The sequence below is a fragment of the Porites lutea genome, chromosome 1 (assembly GCF_958299795.1).
Source record: "Porites lutea chromosome 1, jaPorLute2.1, whole genome shotgun sequence".
In the NCBI taxonomy this organism is placed as follows: Eukaryota; Metazoa; Cnidaria; class Anthozoa; order Scleractinia; family Poritidae; genus Porites; species Porites lutea.
This window is the reverse complement of record NC_133201.1, coordinates 17,403,356-17,428,797: the sequence shown is the minus strand read 5'-3', so window position 1 is coordinate 17,428,797 and position 25,442 is coordinate 17,403,356. Positions and strand designations below refer to the sequence as shown.

Sequence of the window (25,442 nt, the reverse complement as noted above, 5' to 3'; positions counted from 1 at the left end):
CATATTACCCTGACTTCTAACGTTCACCGTCCTTTATTCTGCCATAACATCGTTGAGATCGAGCACTTAACGTTACGAGTCCGTTACGGGCGACCATCTTGGTTTCGAATGTACCGAGGGTCGGGTGGAGTCGGGGTTTTAGCGGCGGCGGGAGGCAGGGGAGAAATATAGAAATTTTTCTCGTCTCCTCCTAAACTTTCCCCCGCCCTCTAAGTAGATTTGTTACTCAACGGAAATCCCCAGGCCAGATCCAGTACAATTGAAACCAAGCTGGATGCCCCCAAGGGTAAGTACTCGATCTCGACGACCCTACTGAAAAATAGGAGTCTATGAACAGTCTATAAATCAAGGAAAATAGAAGAACGAGGCCATGATGACAAGATGTAATGGGAGCTCTGCTTTTATCGTTTGAAATTCTCCTTTTATAACCGAGACATCAATAAGACATAGCCGATGAGAATTATGGAATTGATCGCGGATTAATTCAGGATATTTGCCTGGGTTTTAGCGTTCCAGAACAATTGTGTGATGTTAGACTGTTATCAGTCAACTATTTTTTCGTAAAATCGTCGAAATCAGGCGGCCATCTTAGTTTTAAATGTTCCGAGTCTAGTCTTGGGATGACCGTGAAATCTACTTAAGGGGCGGGGACCCCGACGCCCGCCCCCCCCCCCCCCGGGACATATGAGACCCAGATGGTCGCCCATACCGGTAAGAGCTCGACCCTTAAGATCTTACCAAAAATAGGGGACTGTGAACGGTCTAAGGTGATGTTAAATTAAAAGCATTTTTTATAAGACATTTTATAACCGCAGAAGGATTAGCTCAGTCGGTAGAGCGCTTGACTGCAGAGCGGGAGGTCGCGGGTTCGATTCCCGAGACCGGACCAACACTCAGGGTCTTAAATTGACTAAGAAATGAAGGTACTCCCTTTGCAGTGCGAGCGGCTAGACCGTCGGGTGGCTCGGATGACCACGTAAAATGGCGGTCCCGTCTCCAGTAGGAGACGTAAAAATAGTGTCCACAATTGAAACTTTCGTTCTAAATACATTGACACTCAAATAAAGTGCATTTATTTATTTACTTATTTTTTTTCTTGTCTCTTTACCTTAGATGCACCAAGTCATCTTCATAAGAACCCAGAAGCTGGACTTTTCTTTCCATACGATCGTTCATCTGTTGAACTTTAGTGACCATCAGCTCCACAGCCTGATATTCAAAGGGAAATAAATTAAAGGGAAAATTAAAACTTCATAGAAATCACTCAAAAGAATGGGTACAAAAGCGGGGAGCTCAGACATGAAACAAAACTAAAGCAAAACAATTAACTATCCCCTCACTCATGAAACAGACGAAGAAAAACAATGAACCACCTAATTACAATATGTTGACTTATGTGTTGATTCTTCTGCGACTGGGTTAAGGAAAATAACTTTCAACTAAGAAATTCAACTTCAATATCTCTTTTCTGTTGGCCTAGTGGAACTGAAATGACCTTCCAAAATATATCGCACAGGTTCAGGGCATGTTACGCCAATTGGTTTTTATCACACGCTTGGAGCAGTCTATAAAAAACACAAATATTGCTGATCTTACACGAGGCGCTATTAACTGATTTTCAATGGCGAGTAAAATGAGAGTTTTTTGGTCGACCCGACCACAAGTAGAGCCGTCCTCAGCTCTTGCGCAAGCATCCGTTAAGAAAGCTTCGACTATTTAAGTGTCATTGGTACTTTTTTAACGATTACGTGTTGTGGTATCTTCAGTGCTTTTATTTAGCATTGTGAAACAGACACATGTACATGTAACAGCATACACAGGTCGTATTTTTAAGCAGGAATTGAAACTCAAATTACCTTGGTCCTGTCCAGTTCCAGTCTCTCTCTTTCCTCCACTGGGAGGTGCGCCATTGAGCGACAACCTGGTAACGAGTCTATTTCAAGCAGTGCACCGAGTGTTCGAGCCAACTTCAGATACTGCGAAAAGAAAAAACAGTTACAGTTAAAAAAGCCTGGAAAAATAACGAATTACGCAACTGAAATACCTTGTTGCTTTGCGTGTTTGAAGGACAGAGGAGTGACGCGCTCAAATAAAACGACGCAAGAATAGTCTTACAGCAGCCTCCGAAGTAATGGACTCGATTTCCGCCGCTCTCTCGGTCCTCCCAGAGGAGCGCGGGCTAATTTTTCGAACAGCGTTTCGTACCGTGCCAGGCGTTCGAAAGGGAACGGTAGAGGGTACTACTGGCGTGAAGGGCAGTAGTAGTCTTGATGATTCGTTTCCTTTTTCGTTCTTCCTTTTCATGGAAGGAAAAAGGTATCTTTTAGTTTCGTTTACTCTGAAAAAAAGATAAACCGACACTATTTTCTATCAACTAACATTGAAAGTTGAATCAATTTTCATGAATGACCATATTTCACCTTTATATTATAACATAGCATGTGAACTATTTGCAGTAAGGCACTCTTGACAGATAACCCCGTCTTTGTATTTACTTCCGCAAAAAGCTGTCAATAAGGCGCTCATGCCAAGTCGGTTTTTAACGGCGAATGATGACCGGAGCGTACATTTATTAGCGTCAAGCCATTAATTTCGGTCGCTCAAAAACGCTTTTGCTCAAGCTCTTATACTCCTCACTAATTTTTTCGTGTTTATATTAAATCAACTCACCGTCTTTTCACTGAGATCTAATGCTTCCTTTGTTTGCTGGTGAGCGCCTTTTTCCAAATCGGTTTCAGCGAGACTGGCAGAAGCCTGCTCACGACGAACTCTGAGCTGTTACAAGGAAACAGATATAAGGCATTTCACAAACGACTATCACGGCATGGATAGCATGCTATAGCATTTGAACATGTAAACGTTCATTCGCGGAATATTAAATTATTGAAATAAATAGGGGAAGAAGGATCTATGACACACTCTTACAATGGCCCATGACAGTTTTTATCCTATTTTCAGCCTCTTCAGTTTGCTGGATCACACTTGAACTCTTTCAAGTGAGCAAAAATGATTATTTTTGTCATACAACAAAGTCTTGTGAAAGTATAGAGGGCAAATAATAGCAAGGACTCACTCCACAAACGACCTGACTAGGGTGGACTACGAGTAGCCCATCATTCTTCTCAGTGACAGCCTGCGTGACAGGCACAAAAATGGGAGGGAGAGGGGAGGGAGGAAAACCTCCCTTTTCCTCTCTTTTCCTACCCCTTCGCCTGCCACGCTGATATTCAAATGTACTCAGGAATAGTACAGCAAGCGAATAACGAGAGCGCGCGTGAAAATCGCCACCTGCGAAGAAGGTGACACTCGGGTCATGATTTTCCCGCGCTTGAGTAATTCGCTTGCTTTACTATTCGTAAGAAAATAACCAGGGACTACGTGTAGTCCGCTATGACCACGTGACCCTTTTTCACGCAGTCCTTCCTAACAGAATACGTGACGCGCCAAAAGGACGTCGCTTTTTAATATGAAGTCAAGAGGAAACGCAAGCGCAGAACTCCATGAATTAGAAGAGCATCACACTGTTACGTCTGTTACCTCAGCATGCATTTCGCCTTCGCTTTTGTGGTAGTCCTCTTCTTAGGAGGCCAGCTTCGCCCTTAGTTCACTGACTTCCTTTTTGAGAGCCACAATCTGCTGTAAAGCTTGTTCATGATTTGGAACTAACAACAAAAAAACCATCTTATCAACTAGAAATACGTGTATTACGCGTAACGTGTCCCTGGCGAATCCTAGGTTACGGGCCAGCAATAGATACAATGTAGCACGAAATTTTTGCAGGAGTTTATTTTTGCGGATTGGTGATTTTTTGTATTTTGCGGGAACTAATTCTTCCGATTAGGACAGATTGGTTTTTCTTGCTGGGAATTAATTTTTGCGATTTTCAGAAAGTACCCAATACCCAGCATTGACAATATTTTCGTTGTTATTGAGTACGTGCAATAGAAATGCATATTTTCAAACAATACTACGGTGTGCGCCAATATTTCATTGCAAACCGCTTTGTTTCTGAACGAAAGAGATAAGTTGTAATTGAACAGACACGATTTCTTAGCGAATTTAAGTTAGAGAATATATTCTCTGGAGTAAATTTTTGGGGAAAAAAATTTTGCAGTAATTTTTATTTGCGGGAACTTATCTTTGCGGATCGCTGGAAAAAAAAAAAAAAACAATTACAAAAATTAGAACCCGCAAAAATTTCGTGCCACACGGTAGACCATTTCCAAGTTACCTATCTTTGCAAACGAGCGTTAGTGCGAAGCTTTTAATATGAAAATGACTTTTAACGCAAATGAAAGTCATTTTCACGAAAAAGGTTTTGCAATTTGGCCTCATTTTAAAAGTGAGGTTTCATCTGTGGAACACGGAGATGACTTATTAGTATATAAAGCCAACCGTTGTCTAAATTGCGATGGAGACGAATTTTTAGAGTGGGTAAAAGCTGCCTGTTTATGATCGTATTGCTGCGGCCGCCATCACTAATTTCATGACAGAGGAAAATTGGGGAGAGTAGAGATAGGAACTCCTCGACCCTTTTTTTGAAATCGAACATAGCTGTAGAAAACGCATGAAACGCAGGCCAAAGGCACGATAAAAGTTTCAAGTTTAGGCCCGATTTTAAATTGCCTGTGTAAAAGGGACTTAAGGTGGAGATCATCGCCTGGTTAGCCCTAGCTGCGTATCACTTCTTTTTTAAAATTTTTTCGCGACATACATGGTTCAACCACCGTCAAGGTAGACTGTGCCAGGCTCTCAGTATGTAGGGACCTCGCCAAATAAACACAAGCCAAGCGAAAATAAGACGGCGCGCGATCTGGGAAAGAAGGCGGTGGTCTTGATCAGGCTACTGTCGAGGTTTGTACGCAACCAAGCTTATTACCAGTCTGCTACACATGAGCGTTGCGTGACGACACTAAAAACGGCTGTGTAGCAGACTAGCTTATTACCCGAGAGTCTTTTTCCCGAAAAGTGGAGACATAGTTTGCGTGCAGACATCTCCCATTTCACGTGGCAACAAAAGAAAATAAGAGACGTCTTTCGCATAATTTTCACTCCAAATCTTCTGCTCTTTTATCACTTGAAACAGACTGGAGAATGAATGTAATGTGATTGCGCTCAAGTTTTATAAAAAGCTATGTATATTTTTTATCCATGTGGATTTCGTCAAAGCTCTTGTTTAGGCCCTGCGATCAAAGACGTCAGTCTATCATGTACAGATTTACTTTCAAGACTTACGTGGTGGTTTAAATTGCTCCAGTGTTTTTGTTCGGCCTCTAAGTTCTGCCAGAGCCTCTTTTTGCCTCGCTATCACTAGCTCGTGTCTCTCTCCTCGACAACGCAGTCCAAGAGCGTGTAATTCACCTGTCATGAGATTCTGTAGAGAAAACCAAATAACTGGTAAAAAGGTTAAACTTGATTTTAGCGCAATTAAACTGACGGTGAATTAACTAATGTTTCTTTAGTGTTGCGTGACAAAATTGGAGCTTCACGTTGCGTGACAAGCTAGACAGAAATTCCAACAGACAGGAAGTCGAAGTCCGAAGTAGACTGGCATGGAAAAGAAAGAATTAAATGGATAAATGTAGATTTGAAGGAGAGTTTTTTCATACTTTAAAAACTGTATTTCTAATAACATCGGAGATATTAAGAAGTTTTCAAGTTAATTTTGGTGAAGCGAATTTAATCAAAGACTCTGTGACCTTTGCATGAAAGGTCGCAGGTACAAAGCACTAAACCAGACATTTTAATAAACGTAACTAAACAAGAATGTACGGACTACCTGGAATAAACGGCGCAATGTTTAATCAATGCTAAAACCTCAAGACTGAAAGCTTAATTTTACGTTAACTGTAATCATATTAGTGAAACGAAAATATAATTATCACGATGTAACACGTATTGAATACTGAATATTGTCACCTCTTTCTCAATCATCTTGATCTTCTCCTCCTGTTCGTCAATTTTTGTGGCCAGTTGTTCTTTGTATTCAACCAGTTCAGTTCCCTTCTTGACCGTGTCCCGCTTTTGCCTTACTAATGCCTAGGAACAGTTATAAACACCAGTCTCAGGCTCTCAGTTGAGTTGCAACGATCGAATAGAAAAACTACGGTGAAAAAAGGACGGGCAAAGACTGGGGAGAGACAACGTTATCTACGCGGCTGTTACGGGATTTACCCTCTTTTCATTTTAGCGTTGCCTTTCGTTTCGCTCCTCGCAACAAGTTTGCTTTTCAGATTCTAATGCACTTTTATGTGTGGGTTCTTTAACGTCCCACAGTTTTCATAACAAAAAGACAAAATTTAAGTTAACTTTATATTAATTAAATTACGTTGTTGTACTGCTTTATTTCTTTTGCACTGTACTAATTCAACCATTAATTCAGTTTAAACGCTTTTTCCTGTAGTAAGGTAAATGTGATGAACAATAAAAAAAAAGTCCCACAGTTTTCATGTGAACAAAGGCTGCGGCCATACAGAGCAAACTGTTTTTTCTCCTTATCCTTTTGCAGATGACAAAACAAAGGCAGCATTTTCTCTTCAGTTATTTGACGACCACCACGAGTGTCGGTCCGGCCCGGGCGGGCGGTCCGGCCGGGGTTTGAACCCGCGACGTCCCGCTCGGCAGACCGTCGTTAAGCCAACCGAGCTAATTAAGCGGCGGTTGGCAACCCGAGTGATCTTGAATCATATTATCCTGATCTGGACAGCACTGAAGATATTTTAAACATAATAATATGTGGGTTATTCATGGTCTTACATCACCACCAATGAAGACTCTTAGCAATAGAGTTACATATCTTACAAACGTCACATACCTTTTGTTGTTCGCTAAGTTTGTCTTCCCTGGAGTTAATCTCCTTTTGCTGTTCATCCACCAATGCAGACAGCTGCACGAGCTGTTTTCTTTGTTCTTCCAGTTCAGTGTCTTGCTCTAGTATCGTCTCCTCGTATTGTTCCAGTTTCTGTTTCTGTTTATCGCTTAACTCGCCGGCCATATCAGACATGCGTGCTGCAGCACCCGCCAGATCCCTTCTTAATGCTTGTACCACATCTCCTTGACTTTCAGCCTCTTTTTTAGCTTGGGTCGCTTCGCGTCTAAAAAAAAAAAAATTATATTTCAGGGGTCTGGGTCCCAGCAGGCCACGTGCTTGTAAGTCCAGCCCCTCCCTTTTGTATGTCACTTATTTAGTTAACCTATTGGGATTCTTTTCTTTCGAATGTCACTTATTTTTATTCTTTTATAGACTGCGAGCAGTCACGGACCAAGAAAAAAGAGAGACTGCGCGTAGTCTAATTCTTTTATTCTCCGATTTGTAAATAAATGATGTTACAAAAAAGAACAAAAATTCATTATTTCTTGAAGGCCATCGAAGGAGACAACAGGTAAAAAATATGTGTTTTTTGGGAAAAAAAAGTGTTTAAACTTATATCGCAGTCTTTAAAAGATCTTGTGTAGTCTGTGTGTTCATTGCAAATTAACTATACTCGTAACCCATGCACGCGAGGGCGCAACGTCGTTTGCAATTGCCCTGACTGGGATAAGAACTGGACGGATTGTAAGGAAAAAGGCGGACTGCAAGCAGTCAAAGTTGAATTCAGAATTAGTCCACATTGGAGCAATTGAAAAATGTATTGTTAGCAATAAATGCTGAATTTTATAAAGCAGTACATCATAGAGACAAAATCTACTTAAAAAAAATGATGGTTAAGGTTTAGTTTGAGAGTGTGTAAGACCTGTAAAAGGCCATTTTCGAGTTGCCCCAAGTCTCTGTTTCAAAGCGAGGCTATGTGTGAAGCCACTGATATGAAACTGAGATTTTATTCCCATGCACTGAAATAAAACCCTTAGGGTGCTTCCATTTGTCAAAACTGAGCGGCCAGCCCCTTCCCGTTGTAACGAGAATTTCACTTTTAATCAAAACTATCCAGCTAGATCAGTCAAATACTGAATAGTGTGCACGAAAAAGATGGTTTTTCCACAAAAACTCTTGAAAAGGCCATTTCATTTTCAAACTGACTGGTCCGGCAATGGTCCGGCCGGCAAGTTCTGACAAATGGACTGAGCGCCCTTAGCTTCGTTTTGAAAGCGAGAGTTTTTGGAACTCGGAAATTGCTTGTGACTCATTCCTTTATCATGAAAACCACAGCAACTGACATATCCGAAGACAACTTTTTTCAGGAGGTACTTTGCTTTGAACGCGTTAAAGGAAAATAGGATTCAAGTATTTCGCTTTGCGTTTACATACGGTCCTGCAGTAGCTGTTACCTTAGTAACAAGACCAGTTGTTCCAGTTTGTAGACATCTGACTGCAGAGTGGCTTCCACGCTTGTCTGGGGCACAGTCTCCGTCTCTACTGATCTCGTCTGGGGTTTAGGTTCTTTTCTGGGAGACTGAGGTCTAGAGGAGTTCATAGGATCCTTCTTAGGGGAGGAGGGTCGGGATGATTCTTTGCGCGGAGATGTCGGTCTGATTTTGCCTGCAAAAAATGATATCTTTCACTACTTCTGTCCTTAAACTTACGTTAACCAAAACGTCCTCATCTAATGTTGGCATCCACGTTTTTGTTTTGTTTCATCAAACAAGCAGTAAACAAACAGAACACAAACAATTTCTTCGTACACAAACGTACTGGCCTGTTCCAGGCTCTCAGCCAGTAAGAATGACGCGTAAGTGAAAGACACGCGAAATATGAGGCGTGGTCTCAATATCGCGTACCCCACTATCTCGGATCATGAAACAGGCCAGAAACCTACTGATGGACTTGGACAAAACGAAAAGTATTTACACTGAAAGGCTAAGTTATATACAAACCGGATTTGCATAGTTAACGGTAATGTAATGCAACGATTCCTTTATAGGGACTGTCTTTTAAAATATACATCTTTCATGTTATAATTTTAAAAAGACAGAATTCGTCTTTCCTAGTTTGAAAGAAAACGGAGAGAATACTTATATAACAAATGGTGTTCATTCACCAGACAGAATCTAACTTTCTCACTTTTTAGTAGAACGATCGTTATACGAAATTAATTTCTAACATTGCCTAAGTGATACATAACGATTTAAGGGCTCTAAATAGATTACCGTTAACATCCATTAAAAAGTCGTGCGCAATCAGATCATTTAATGTACAAATGCAAAGCAACAGAGAACAAAAGAAAGTTCTCTGAATTTTGCTTTCAACTTTTTCCAATACCAAAAGGGAGATACTAATTTTTCATAAACAGTTTAACATACCACGCACCAAAGTAGTCAGTCAAGGCCTCTTACGATACTTAAAAGTTGACGTTAAACACTGTATAACAGATCTCGAGTGTCGATAAAAAGAAACAAAACAATTTATATCTTGAATGCTAAGTCTGTCCTTAATTATTCGAAGCTAATTGATTTAGAAGCAGTCTTCATTAAATTTAGAACTCCAACTTAGACGTCTGAAAATAAACCAGCTATAAATAATCTAAGAACAGATCTTTTATTTTTCGCGAACTCTTGGGAATTCTATTTCTTTTCCACTGAAAAGAAGGATTAACGTGTCTTGAGCATTGGATTATTTTAAGGACTTAAAAACACATCAGAGAATGGGAGCAAAGAGAAAATCAATACAACAAAAATTGAAAAGCAAAAAAATGTGTTCTCTGAAAGGAAACCGATATTTTTTTTCAAAACGTAAACGAAAACAGGTTCGCTTGAAAGAACAATGGTGTACTCCTTTTTTGACTTTTCATATCTAACACGTACTTGAGGGACCGTTCATTTTTTACGAGGTAGGGGGGGCTGGTGGAATTTTTTGAACCCCCATTACGAATTACCATGGCCCCCCCCACTCAGTCCTCATTTTTTCTCATGGCCCCCCCCAAAGACGGTCATTTTTTGGGGGTGACCCCCCCCCCCTTTCAAAAGAGACATTATCGTAATTAAACCTGACGTGCATATATTTTGCAGTGTACAATATGATTTGTATTTTCTCTTCAATGTAAGGCTGTTGACAACTCATTCTACAGATGTAGCAGCCGCTTCTGTTAATTCAAAAAATAAATTTTGTCCATTTGCTAAGGCACTTCTCCACTATTTTTAAAAGTCAAAAAGTCAATTTGCGATCTTCCGTTTATGGACCTTCCAGAGCGTGTCGTTGCTGGCCTCTCAACTTCTTCCTCGTCATCGATATTAAAGGCAAGGATGACATCTTCACCCCCAGAGTTGATGGAATTAAAAACTTGCAAGAGGTTACAGGCCGCACATCTTCACTGGCGTGAAACCTTTGAAAACCTTTTACATATTGCTCCATTGAGGAGAACTCTTTCAGGGATCTTACAGTTTGAAATTTGAACGATGATATAGCTTCTATACAGCGGACCAAGATACGGCTCGGTACAGTTTATGTTCAGCAAGGGAAAATTGTGTAAGTTGAGCAGAACCTTTAAAATGTACAGCAGACAATTTATTCCGTTCGCGCGTATTCCTGTTGAATTTGTAGCCCGTTTATGAGATTTGTCTACTCAAAAATATAATAATTTTTTCATAGCTGCAGTAATCTTAGGGTATCTGCTTTTAATATCTCCGTAAAGTTTAGGTTTACGCGATCTCAGAGAACAATGTTCAGCTATGTTCAGCTGTACACAGCACGTAGTCTATAAAATATATCCAGATCTGACACTGGTTTTGTGTATTTATCACGTCTTTAGTAGAAGCGTGATTTAAATACATTATGATATTTTGTCCTTTGAATGTCGCTTTGAAACTCAATCGCTTTGTAAATGTGACTAGTAGTTTTAATATCAGAGGAGTTGACCAATCAGTTGACTGGCTTCGTTGTGCCACTACATAATGTCTGCAGTTAAATATAAGTTTACAAGCAAGACCGGCGGTTTCGAATCTTACGATTCTCATCAGTTGCTATGTGGTGGGATGGTTTAGGTGAATTCTGAACCATTCCGTATTGCTTGATTTGATAAGCATTTATGATCCACCCTGGTTTGTTTGGAGGATCGAAAATGGTGCGGTTTGATTGGTTCCTTGCAAAAAAACAATCAAAGTGAGAAAGAATGGCGAAAGCGACCAGTCTTTCAAGAATAGGTTCACCGCCGAAAGATCGCGGCAATTTGATCTTTTGCAATCAAAAGAGGTTGCCGACCAAAATGCAGACGGCTGCTCGAAAAGAGCATGTGAATTTATCAAGCCAGAATATCACCTTAAGCCCAGTGATGGCAGAAGATTGAACTCTTCGATTAAAGTATGCTTGGGAAACTGAAAAGCGTAGTGAAAGCCTTGAAAGAACACGATTCTACGCTTTTCCAGTCTAATTGACCTATCTTGAAGCAAGGAGAAGAATTTGCTCACGATTTCAATGTAAAGCAGATCAAGTACGTCAAGGCTAAGATGCAAAAGGTAACGCGGGATACAGAGACACTAGAAGAAAGTAAAGACAGTTTTCGTGGCATTTTCAAGGGCCTACATAGAGACCGCATTAGCAAGGGAAGAAGAAAAAAAGAAAACCTTCGAAAATCGAATGCAAGAAAAAAGAAAAGGTTTGAAAACAACGTCCAACGAGTGTATAGTATTTGTGTCGGAAACCCGCTAGGTAATGATCTTCCGAAATGTCTTCTGTATCGTCCTTGCCTTGCCGTCCCTGAAGGGTGCATCGACGTTGAGAAAGTTTCCGAATTGCTCTTTGATCGAGATGCGGCATACATTGCACAGCTCTTGCAAGGAAACCATTTCAGCAACGCCGCAGGAAGCAGAATTATCACAAACCTCAAGCCGGAGGTTAGAGATAACGTGTACTGCTTCATGTACCCTGAACAGTATGCTATGACCGAAAATGACAAAAGCGACTCTGGCAGCAGCACGAGCGATGAGGAAGAGCTTGGCAATGATGACGAAGAGGAACATGGGCAGAGAGACGTTGCACAGCATTAACCTGATGAAGAACCTTTTAATGATAGTTTCCTAGCTTTGAAAATTGTTGTCGTGGAACTGAACGCTGTCATGTAAACGAAGAACAAAAGGTTTTGATACATTTATATACCTTTTGCTTGTTTCTGTATATGTCAGTAGTTTTATTTAGTAACAAAACATCATGTCAACTCTACATGAACTAAAATATTTCGCGTGACCCCCCACTTCCTTCCGTTTTTTTTGGGATGGCCCCCCCTTTTAAGCCGTTTTTTTGGGGGTGACCCCCCAAATCCCACCAGCCCCCCCCCCCCCCCCCTACCTCGTAAAAAATGAACGGTCCCTGATAGTAGAAATTTGTTACGATTTGAAGAAATAACACAACAGTTTTCAATTAACAAGACATGTTTCTGCAAACTTATGCCATTTTCAGTTGTAGAAGCTCGTTACAATATTATTTCTTCAAATCATATCTAAATCCAATGACAAAACACTGGTTAGAAACAAGTAGGCCAAGCTCAACAGCTTTAGGCCCGATCCACACGAGTCCGGTTATTTTTGAAGCCGCATCCTTTTTTTGGCACGAATTAGCCTTTTTGTGCACACGAAACCAGGGAATCCGCCAACCGAAACCATCTCTTGTTCGGTGAAAACGCTCGCCAGACTGGTTTATCCCACACCGTTCACACGAATCCGGGTAAGAAAGGATGCGGTTTTAAAAAAGTCAGGATTCGTGTGAACGTGGTCTCGGTAACAGCTAATCGTGAAAAGCATTTAAAAAATTCAATCCAACGAACATTTTACTAACCTGTGGTCTGTTTAGCGTGCATTGCCTCCTGTTCCAACTGTCGATTTTGCCGAGTCAGTCTTAACAGTCTTTCTTCCATTGCCACTATCGTGACTGCGTGTTGTCGAGTTTGTTCCTGTAAGTATATAAACAAATGATGACAACGATGTAATCTCTGTAATATCTTGATAACTTTTCTATTTGAGTTTGTCGGGTAATCGTGCGAGGTCGATTTAACAAAATCACTGAATTGCTTCACTGGGGTATTGAGTTAACTGTGTTTCACCTCTCCATTTGGGGGAGTCACGCGCAGCATCCCCGCTCGCTTCGGCCGACACTCATATTGGACAGTTTATAAATCAGAATATATTGAGTTAACTCGGAGACACAAAAACCTTTTGAAAAATTACCAAATGGCCCTACATTTGTGTGGTGCAGAAACTTAGAGATTGACCAAGGAATTCACTGAAGCAGAAATTGTAGGTGTTTATTAACAAGTGCCTAAGGAAGATCCGACGGATTTGGTGGCCCAAAAGAATCCGAAATGAAGAGTTTTGGAGACAGGAAGGGCAGCGGCCGATAGAGGAGGAGATAAAAAAACGAACATGGCGGTGGATTGGCAAAACACTGAGGAGACCAGACAAACAAGTGGCCAAGACAACTCTTTAGTGGATCCCACAGGGGAGTCTCAGACACACTTAGCGACGATCGGAAATACGCGTGCTGTTCGCAGGCTAAGACACACTTTGAAGCGCACAAGGATGTGAGAACATGAGGAGAGAGGACGTAATGGTTTGAGTCAAATTGTAAGAATTAGTGGGGTTTAAAGGTTTAAAGGTTTAAAGGATTGTTTATAGCGGAAACGGCACTTAGCTTATCCAGCTACTTTACAGGCACTCCACCCAATACTTAGAAGCAAAGAATTCAAATACAACATACGATTATTAAAAATCCTAACAGGGAGGCAACCAGTTGGCTAATTACAAGCGTGGCCGAGGATTTGAACTCGGGAAGACCGAGAACAAATCCTACAAGTGACCAGAGCGGGACTCGAACCCGGCACCGCGGGATTGCGAGTCCGACGCGCTGACCATAACGATGATGTACTAAAGCTACCTTGAAAGAAGCGACCTCGTTTTCTTTATAATTCCGCAGTTCTTCTTTCTCACGTTCAACACGAGCCAGCTGTTCTTTGTAGGCTGCGGATTGTTCCTGAAGCTGACTTCGTAAGTACGCCTAAGGAGAAAGTTCGGTCATTTCGTTATTTAACAGCGTCTTGTCGCGTCTAATAAACACATACAATAAAAACCTATCTTTCAGACCGATCTTTGGTTTTCAATTGTGGAATTCACTCTTTGCTGAATTAAAAATCGCAAATCGTTATAGGCAACCGTAATAGGAAAATTTAAGTTCATTTTTAGTCAAAAAACAGGTAACGGTTTTTCGTCCTTATCTGAGAAGACTAGAAATTCTAACCGTTTGCAGATGTCATTGCAAAAGTAGCACTTTCTCCTCAGTTATTTTGAAGACCCTTAGTTTTGGTCCGGCCGGGGTTTGAACCCGCGACCCCGGCTCAGCAAACCGGCGCTCTCCTAACTGAGTTAACTAGGCGGCGGTTATTAGACAGTAAGGGAAAACGGTATTTCAGCTTGAGGATATAAATACGAGAGGTGCAGAAAGACTAACTTTGAAAAACGTACCTCAGTCTCCTTAGCTCTGTGTAATCCATCTTTAGCTTGTTCGTACTGGGACTTTGCTGTTGCCAAGGCAACTCTGTGATTCTCTAACTCCTTCTGTCGTTCATGAAGTACCTGCATAGAAAACTTAGTAACTCAGTTTACCGCCGATCCAACCCTGGCCTGCGAGAAGTCTTCTTTATTCGCACGTCGTGCGCGGCTCTTAGTAGCCTACGTAGCAAACCTCCTAACTTTCTCAACGAATTCGCGCGGAAACGCTTGCCACGGGCCGATCGCTCGTGGTCTACGTTACAGGCAGCCATCTTGGCTATAAATATACGGAGGGGGAGGGTCCCGGGGTTTACAGTGGTTAAACCGTCCTTCGTCCCCTAAATAGCGGTTATTTTACTGTTTTACTTAATTTGGTGGCAGCTCCACTGTTGTTTTTAATTTGATGGCTTATTTCTAGTGACTGACATCTCCGCGCAAATAGGCCTTTTTAAAAAATATCATAGTCCTGGTTGCTGTCCCTCTAAACTTTTGTTTAAGCATTCCTTCAATTTCTCGTGGGGCGATTATTAGTCACAAGAGAAATTGAAAACAATGCTTATGCAAAACTTCGGAGGGACAACGAACAGTATTATCGCATTTTTGAAAAAGGCCTTTAAGCATTTGTTCAGTACCTGTTGTAATTGGGTAATGCTACCATGTTGTGACTCCATGATCTTTCTCTCCGCATCCACTGCTGCTTGTATCCGCTCTCGCTCTTTTTGTTTAAATTCATGCATCATCTCATGCTGTTTTTCTTCTTCCTCAGATCTCACTTGAGCCACTGCGCGGGAAATGTGTTTTTCTTCCTCTCTCTTCATGTCCTCTCGTAACTTTAACACGACTTCCTGGTGCGTCTCTTCCATTTCTGCAATCCTACACATAGCGAAGAGAAGAAAATTAATGAAATTTGTTTTACTTACAAAACTAGTCTTCCATCGACACAAAAACAACCAAAATTATTGAATTTACATAGTTTTTCCAGCTTAATGAAGACCTGTAACAGTTTTTTCGTATGGTTAACCTAGCTACCTACCTACCTACCTAGCTCGTATTCATTTTAAGATATTAATTTTAGTTTTCAAGGCAATTGACGCACTTGCAACACCATATATCAGGGATTTAATTAGTGTTAGATCGAAGTCCTCTTACAATCTTAAATCAAATAGTAGTCTTTTACTTGAGCCGCCTAAAGAGAAAATGCTTTCTACGCTTGGTGCCAGATCCTTCTATGCTGCTGCGCCATGTTTGTGGAATAGTTAGCCTGCTGAATTGCGCGAATTTCAATCATAAACTATTTTTAAACGTAAACGTACCTTTTTCGGATAGGTTAGACTAGAAATTCGATTTCATCTGGACCTTTTTTTAGCTAATTTGATCTGACTTTATTGTATTATACTATATCTTTATTTCATTGATTTATTAATTAATTAATTTTCAGTCAATTGTATTTTACATTTCACATTTTACATTGTACAGTTATATCATTTTAGAATAGATTTTTAAGTCAATTATTGTAAAGCGCTACTGATCATTTTTATGTAAATAGCGCTATAGAAGTACTTCAATTACCATTATTATTATCATTTTTATCAACTGATCTGAGAAAATCTACTGTTGTTTGCTATGAAGACACTTAAAATCTACCGTTGTGTTCTACTGAGATGAAAACCAGACTTATTCTTTGACGGATCGAGGTTGCAGTTGATAACCTGGTATCGCCTTTGTTTTTATACTGTTGAATCGAGCAAACCGTCATTCGGTGTTATAAACCTGATAAATATTATGCCATGCTCCGAAAAACCGCTGAAGCTAATGACTGTGGACGAATAACAGCAGCTAATCGCATGACAGTTTGATAGGTCAAGCTCATATTCGATTCTGCGGTAAACAAAGGCGAATCGCTAATCGAACTGTAACATTTTAAAACTGCAATCAAGGTCACAAATAAATCCTCTGCGCCCTGTGTTTGAGCCTCTACATCATATTATTTACGGTTTTTTTCCTGTTTTAGGGTTAAACAATGCTAGGACTGGAATTAGGTGATTACACTTTTATTCTTCTCGAACGTACAGCTCACACGAACACTCCACTGGCAGAAAATAACGACGGCAAAGCAAAACTGTTAGCGAAAGCTTCTCATCATTTTCGACAATCGAGTACAGCACTTTAAAGACGATTCATAACCCAAAACGGCTTTTGCCTGAGAGCAGACGGAAAAGCCGAGAAAACCGACATTGATATGGCCGCCATGTGACAAGGGCCCATGAAATCTGTTTAATATCTTCTTCTTTTGTGTATGGGTAAAGGTTGTAAGTAATAGCTTCAGCACAGAATTGACTTAAAACAGAAATATCCTTGTGACATAGGCTCATTAAGAGTAAAAATGAGTCCAGTGAGCTTGGAATTCTTACTTTCCCTTGAGTTTCCGACACTCTTCCTTCTGATCTCTTAACTGGCGACACATATCTTCCACGCTGATAGACGTCTCTGCCAAAATTAAAGCAAAAGCAGATGAGTTGCTCGGTAGTTGTGATACAGGTTTTCGGCCTTTTCTGCTCTTTCGAAATTTTAAGAAAAGACTCCAAAACCTCACCATAATGTACCACGAAGATTTGCCGAAGGCGACATTCGGTACCCCGAAGTTTTTACTCACCAGAATCGGAATCCTCTGTGGCTCTCTTCAGAGCGTCTTCAGCCTTTTGCTGCCAAACAGCCTCGTTAGACAGCGTCTTACAAACAAAATCCTGAAAAAAAAAGTCCACGTTACAATTCATTCCACAAAGCCCTTTTCTCCCTCTCTATTTTTAGTGAAAACAAAGATGCCATTCTCTCGCTCGGTTCACATCACTATTGCGACCTTTTAACCAACGAAGCTGTGGAGGATCTGAAGGCGAGCAAGGCCGGTAAGACGATATATTTTATAGATAAATTCTAACATGACTCCGAGGTTTTAGGGACAAAATTGCAAATTTTTCACGAAACCATCGCCTGGCAATTCCCAGAAGAGACTTGAACACAAACCAAAAGTATAGAAAAATGACCAGAGAGCCTCGGAGTCATGTTAGAATTTTAATACATCGAACGTGGGTAACTTGGTCATAAGCTACCTGAAAAAGGGAGGCAATGATTTCCAACATTGCTGCGCCAACAATGTTGCGTGTTGTTGCGTCCGTGTTGCACTTAGACTACGAGTAGTCCCCATTTTTCCTCAGGGATAGTAGAGCGAGAAAGTGACTACTCGTAGTCTGTGTTGCACTGGTGTGCAAACGGATGCAACAGATCCCAACAACACGTAACAACATGCAACAGGGTGCGTAAACGGACATAACATGTAAAATCCAACAATGTTGGGAGTTTTTTGCCAACAATGTTGCGTTCGTTTGCACGGGGCTATAGACGCAAAGCATCATGATAAACTTGATTAACAATGGTGGTGTTTCCAAGGGCGATCCGTTTTTAATCTCTCTTCTATTTATTGTTTCAACTAAATCAAATCTTCAATGCAAAAAACTCTGTCAACCTATTTATAAGAAATACAATATATAGCTATCTAATAACAATCATAATTTTAACCATTGATAGTAAATGAAAACATTTCCAAGGCTTGCAGATCTCTATGTTTATAGATGAAAATAAAAACCTCATCCTCTCCCCTTCTTTTTTACGCACCTATTTTCGCGATCTTCGTTCTTTAATTCGAAAGCCGGATAAGGAGCTTTAAGTAGGTAAACTTTTTGTTATAATAATCTTACCTTAATCCATGACAGTGAATCATGAGTTGTAAGCTCCTCAACTAAAGTCAGCTCTTCTTCCAGCGCAGTGCATGTCCGACCTGACTTTGACAGTCGTTTCTATGGATGGAGTGGACCAATTTAGGTTTCCGGGAAACTGCCCACCTACCACTTCCCTAACTCAACGTTAACATTTGCGTCTCACTTGGGGCAAAATGTTGGGTTGATCCGATGGAGTATACAGCATAGAAATTAACGATCTTTCTGACTACGAGCTGAAGTAATAAAAAGTACAGCTTCTCTGGTGTTCAGAGCGTCTCTGGAAAACACAGCAGAGAAATAAACGATCTTTCTGAATACGAGCTTAAGTAATAAAAAGTACAGCTTTTTTGCTGTTCAGACAGTCTCCCGAAAACACTGCATAGAAATGTATGATCTTTCTTAACATGAGTTTACGTAACAAAACGACTGCTAATACTTCTTTCAATGAAGTTCCCACTATCGTGAAAACATTACTAGAAAAACTCCTGGAATATATAATAACCTATAAAGCACGGTCCATGAAGTAAAATTATGAAAATTCAACGGTATAGTCTTTATAATAAATGATACATTTTTAGCCCGATAGATTTCAAATAAAAGGCATCGTTTTAGAGAGTGAGATGTAATCCCTGCTTTATGGCGGAAGGCATTCTTTGCCGCCATAAAATAGGTAAGTTGTAACATTTTTGAGTCTTTGCAAAGAGATTTCCCATAAAAATGTGAAGACTTGTTGGCTGGTTAAAAGTTGATGAAACATAAGTTTACCTCTTTCAAATGCTCGCAAGGTAACATCTATGTACAAAAATTACATTTTCTTAACTTCTCTATCCTCCTCTCTTTTACAAAAAATGTCTGTGACACTTGACACTTTCGCGCGTTCAGATTCAGAACTTTGAATTTATTTGCTACCTCGTTTGCTGTATAATCTTATAATGACATACAATGACACGGTAACCTGCAATTCTGTTATTGAAAACGTCTCGATAAATTTTACTTATGATTGTTGAGAAATGTTGTGCACCATAAAGGCTGGTTTTCAATAACGACGGAGTCGGAGTCGGAGTCGTAATCAGAAGCGAAGAACTTTTACGATCTGGTGAAAACAGCATTCTGATTCCGCTTACGACTCCGACACTTACGATCAAGTGAAAAATAGGTTGTCGGAGTCATAAGCTGAAGTGGAAGAACTAAACCAATCACAAAGCGTGGGAACGTGCATTGTGATTAGTTTATCCTTCCGCTTATGCTTCCAACTCCAACAATCTGGTTTTACTTGATCGTAAACGACTGAGTCATAAGCGGAGTAAGAAGCTAAGAAAATGAAAACGTTCTGCTTCTTCCCACTCCGATTCCATCGCGCTTATGACTGCTGACGACTCCGATTTTTTATTTTCAACAAGTCGTAAGCGCTTTTACGATTCCGCTTACGACTCCGTCGTCAGTGAAAACCAGCCTTAAGAAGACTAATGTTAGACGTCTTGTGATTTACTCACCAGCATGCCTTCTAGATGTTTCCTCAGTTCACCCGTTGAATCTTTTAAGTCTTTGTCTTTTGCTTCTTTCTACCATGGTCAAAGAAAGCAAAAAGGGTAAATGATTAAAAAACTGATCATTACCAAAAGAGGAAACCTTTTCAGTTCTTAACACATTTATTCAGATTTAGCAAGCTAGCCGTCGTACGTCCATGAGCGACAACATCAACTGAATTAACAAATTAAAAAAGGCTGCGGCAGAAGGGTCGCTATTGACTGACAAATTCAAGGGTGTGGAGGGGAGGGGTGCGGAACTTCAGTTTTCAGTTTTAGTTCAGCTTCTAATAACGTCACGTAACGTAACGTAACGTAGGAGTAAAGTCACGTTTTCCTACGGTAGGAAAACGCGGCATCTCTTAACCGAAGGATAACATTTTGTCCAATTAAGGCTCACAGATCAGTTAACCACACCCCTTAATAAAACCTCCACGCGAAGGAACTGTTATGAAAAAACCCATCTTCTTAATCACATAAAAGTAATTGATGTTTAATTTTCCCAGTGTTATCCGGATAACGCGAGTATTAGTTGGGTGGAGGAGGGAGGTGGGGTAGGGGAAAGAGGAGCTCGTTCCGTTTGAGGGAGAAAGCCGTGGATGTGGGTGACGAAGCGCACAACTCCCTCTCGTTTGCTGAAGGAGGGGAGAAGTGAGAAGGCTCTTTTTCGCAGTTTTAAAGGAAAAAAAAATAAAAAAAAGTCATGTTCGGGGTAGGGTTCACACTCAAAACAAACGAGGCTCTTCAGTAAATACTGAACTCACTTCAGTTTCTGAGTTTGCGTACTGCTGGATTTCTTCCACTAGAGTTAACTTCTCTTGAGCCAGATTCCTCACGTGATCAAGCAATTCATCGTCATCCAGTTCATGATCAACTGTTCTTTGAACATCGCCGCGGAATGTGTGTTCAACCAACTTCCGCCGGAAACGATCAAACTACAGAAGAACATAAATACAGAATCATTTTGAAGGAATTTCTGTAAGCCCCACCTATTCCCATTTTGTGAATCGCTTTGGCAAGAGAGAATGAACTAGATCATTCTCCCTTGCTTTGGTTACTCGCTTGGACGTGACCTAATTCCCGTGATACCCAAATAAAATGGCAGCCTGATATAACAAATTGCCGGGGGAGTGTGAAGTGTAACCTTTATGAAAGGACACCCTAATACTGTGGATTTTATCCAAGAAATTTGCCTCTAACTGTTGGCTAAGAATGTCATTCGTTATACCAGAGTGTTATTGCTTACTTGCAAGCTACAAGAAGCTGTAATGGGAAAGCCTTTCCTTACATATATTTCAGAGCAAAATATCTGATTTTTCCTGCTCTTTTTCAAATCAAGTCTGTAGAATGGCGAATGATAAAAGACACTAATGGATACACAATTCCACAGAAAGCACAAAACCTTGCCCTATATCAAACCCAAACGGTTGAAGTGCTATTTTCTGTTTTCAACCAAAAGGCGACCAAAAACTAAACCCCTTTACCCATAAAGCTGATGTAAGGGAGTATTCCCCCTGGCAATACTGTTTCATTGTTTCAAAAAAACCATGTCATCAATGCTTCAATAAAATGCGTTACTGTAAAATCCCAGTTCACTTACTCTTTTTTCCAGTTGATGAAAGTCAACCTTGAGCAGTTTCTCAGCTCTTTGTGCGTCCAGACACTGAGCTTTAGCGTGATCCAGTTCCTGCTGAATCGCCTTGTCGCTCTTTTAAGAGAGAAGGTTTGTTTACTGATTACCTGACTGGGTCATTTTCAAGGTTAAGCGTGGGTGGGACTGGGTCGGTTTTTGTCGAACTGCATTATGGGACTTATTTAAGTATACAAAGTGAGTAAATACAAAATAAGATCGACCTAAGGGAGGTTTTTGAGCCCGCAATCAAGACTGAGCAACCACCACTAACCCTTGTTTTTACTAAAAACCGCTGGACACAAAACCTCCCCTGGGTCGATGTTACATTGTCACAACCTACGAAATGTTCCTCAGTGAACCCAGCTCAATGGTCTTATTGTCCTCGAGTTGCTTGAAGCTCAGTTGTAGAGCATGTGGACTACCCTATTTTGAGTAATTAAAGCTTCATGAAATTATGGTATTGGAAATTAACGCGACTTTAGAGGAAAACGACTTTGAAATAAAGAAAATTAACGAGGAAGAGAGGATAACATTTCAAAATGGAGAAAATTAACGTGATGCTCACAAAGAAACTAAACTTGTTGAGACAACAGAAACAAAGTTAGGCCCAGTTCAAACGTCGAACTTTGTATGTACCAAACTTAATACCTATTTGGGTCGGCCCAAATCACAACAATTCGACGATTGATTCAGGCGTCGAACTTAATTAGTCGGACTCAATTCACTTTCACGATGTACAATGGTCTACAATGCTTATCAGTGAAATGAATTCAGTAATTTATGCATTAGTTTCGGCACGTGAAATTTCGAAATTTGAAGTTTGAAACGTAGTCGCTCTACAGTCGAAAATCCCATGTGGGCCACTCGATCTTAATTCATGGGTCCACCCAAATTACACGATATGTCGGACTTAATTGCTTCAAATGTCCATCTCTTCATGTTCTTAATTGAAGGGATTAGAATCAATACATGAAAAGTTCGACATTTGAACTGGGCCTTAAACGTATAATCTGAAATGGAAACTTTGTTCGAGGTACTTTCCCTAACGCACGAAGAGAGTCTAACGAAGAAATCTGGCCACTTCGAGGGTTCTTCACAGTTTTACTGTTACTGGCGGATCTCCATCCTTATAAAATACTCCTCTTTTCTACGTGTGAAGAATGTCCGAAGTGTATCCAAAATAATGGAAATCTCAAGGTCGCGTAAATCAACACTTCACATAGCCTCCCATGCAGGCGTTTTTAGGGGAGCTCGTATTTCGTACCTCCCCAAAAACGCCTGCTCTACCGAGAACAACATTTTTTCCCATTGTTTTATTTGCGTGGTAAGTGACCAATCAACAGTTTCGAAATAAAGTGAAATAAAGTTTTGACAGGCTAAACACGACTTATAATCTCGCGGTAGTGTAAAAGCGTGATCCTAGAGTTACCCATTTCCTTCTTTTCGTTCCTTCGCTAAGTTAGCCTGCGAGCCGCAGACGTATTTCCGGTCGTCGCTTCTCTCCCTCCGAAGGTTTTTCTCGGCGGGTGAAACTAGAGCAGAAAAAACCGGGTGCTTTAGCAGGCTATCGCTAAGGTTATGCAGTGCACGGGTTATTCTAAAATCTGACTAAATCTTGCTTTTGTCACTGAGTCTAACATTTATTAGAGGTCATAAAGCTGTCCCAGTGTTTCATGCAGATCGACTAATATCGGGTTACCCTGCGGTCGAAGTCAACCTATCAGAATTTGGAAGGTACAATGTGATTGGCTTAGCTTGAGAAAGGAATGTTGTTCTCGATTGAGCAGGCGTTTGTGGGGACGGACGAAATACCAGCTCCCCTAAAACACCTTCGTGGGAGGCTACGCTGCATATTACCGGCGGGAAAATTACCGACTTGAATTCGTGAAGCGTTAATTTCCTATAAAAAGGTAATAACCAGAAGGTCATAGGCTCGACTCCTGTTAAGAGAATTATAAAATCTGGTAATATTATGACCTTCCGCAATGTGGTCAGACTTGCTCTGATTCAAGCACAACATCCGGGAGATTCAAGTCTAGGTGCTATGGCAACTAACCTGTCTTCCTTCGCTGAGATGATCTCTCATCTTCTCTAACTCGTGTTCTAAATCAGCGATGGTTTTAATCCTTTCCTTCAATTGCTTCTCTGTGGTTTGAAGTTTCTGAAAAGGGCAAAAAAAGAAATCAAAGAAGTAAAATAACATAATTGGTACTCACATTCACAGGAACAGACAAGAGTCGACACTCTGTTTGAATACAGGCTTGGGTAACGATGCACAAATGATCTATCTCAATGAACTGCCTAAGCAAGCCGTTTACAAATTATCCTACGGCTAAACTTAATGCATGTAAAACCGGCAGAAAAAGAAAAAGCTACTTAAACGAGCAATTAGTTACAAGGAATTACCTGCGCTAACGAGCTTGCAATACAAGCATGCATTGAAATTATTACATGTACGACTACAACGAAATAAAACTGTGATTACTGTTGGTATTAGCTTCTTCCAGTGGCTGCTTTCATGGAAACTTGGACGCTTTACTTTCCGCAAAAATTCAAAGTGTGACTTTCCCGATAAACCTAAAATATTGTGTGGCCCTGTGCAGAAAATTACATGTTTTTTTTCAAGTGGCTTGACATTCATTAAACTTCAACGGACTCTGAAAACCTGTCAGCCGCTCAGATCAGAACAAACCTAGACATTTAGACAATATAGAACGAATTATGACCCCATTAAAAACAACGGAATGAGAAAAAAATAACAGAAATTTTTAACAGAAACAAGGATATTTAATTTCTGATAAAACATGCTTGATTTTGGACAATCCAGACTTCTTTGGTATTAACTTAGAAACTACAGGGAAACATAACTATTCAGTTTATTGACATTCCTGAAAGGACATTTGTCTCGTGTTGTCTTGAAAACATGAACATGTATCAACAACACAAAAGCTCAAAAGCCGAATCCATTACACTAAGTAAACAAGTAAACGAACTTCCTGCCGCACGCTAGCTGCACGCATTTGCAAGCGTAATACAGTCACAGCGGAAGTTTAAGAGCACACAGTAATTTTCAAGGAGTTATAATAACTGCTCTAGTGCGGTTAATTTAACTCCTTACAGTAGAGTCATTTTTTTCGGTGTTATCTTAACTCCAAAAAGGAGTTTAAAGAACTCTTTTTCAGGAGTAAAAATCACCTCAGATTTGGAGTTAATAGTGAGGAGTTAAAGTAACCCGCCAAAGGGGGTTATCATGTACCTAAAATTTTTTACTCCATTTTTGGAGTTATAATAACTCCCTAAAAATTACTGTGCACGAAAATAAAATGGCGGCTTACGAGAATGAACTGGACCGAAATGAATGTGGGTTTATCAATAGCCTTCGTGTAAAACGTGTTAACAATGACGATAAAAGGATACTTCATTGTCTTGGCTTTACTTATTACATGTAACTTTGTACAAAAACATTGTTGATTAGAGTTATGTAAGGCTTGCCATGAATTTATCCCTCATAGCGTCTTAACTCTGCGAATATTTGACCAATTTCCATGAAATTTAGCCAACCAAATTATCCTGTAAACATCTGAAAAATATAGGCTTAACATCTCTCTAACACTCCGTTGCGTATGTATGTAATAAAAAAAATGTACTAAAAAGTTTTAAGCGTTTAATAATAATAATAATAATAATAATAATAATAATAATAATAATAATAATAATAATAATAATAATAATAATAACTTTATTTTATTGTCAATGTATTTAGCTCAACAGTTATATTAGCTAATTGGGGACACTTCCCTAAGAACTGGCACTAATCTATTACATGACTTTTAAATTAATGATCTTACCCAAAACCTAAAACTATATATAAATGTTCATGACTCAGAATTTACACAAGTCACAGCAGTTACTATTATTATTATCTACATGGCTAGAAAGGTCCACACCGCGTATGTGTTACTTAAATGCTTTGAGGCTTGTCAAGTTTCTGAGCTCACTACTGACTTTTGACCAAATGAAAGGTCCTTGGTAGCGTTTGAAAAGTGAATTTAATATTTTACTGCGGGCGCAATTTCAATGAAGAGAAGCACATGATTTAGAGAC

At 40.1% G+C, this 25,442-nt stretch overlaps 1 pseudogene; it reads right to left on the bottom strand.

The window, feature by feature from the left end:
- LOC140925349 (uncharacterized) overlaps positions 1–25,442 on the bottom strand; it is a 40,735-nt pseudogene that overhangs the window by 6,275 nt on the left and 9,018 nt on the right.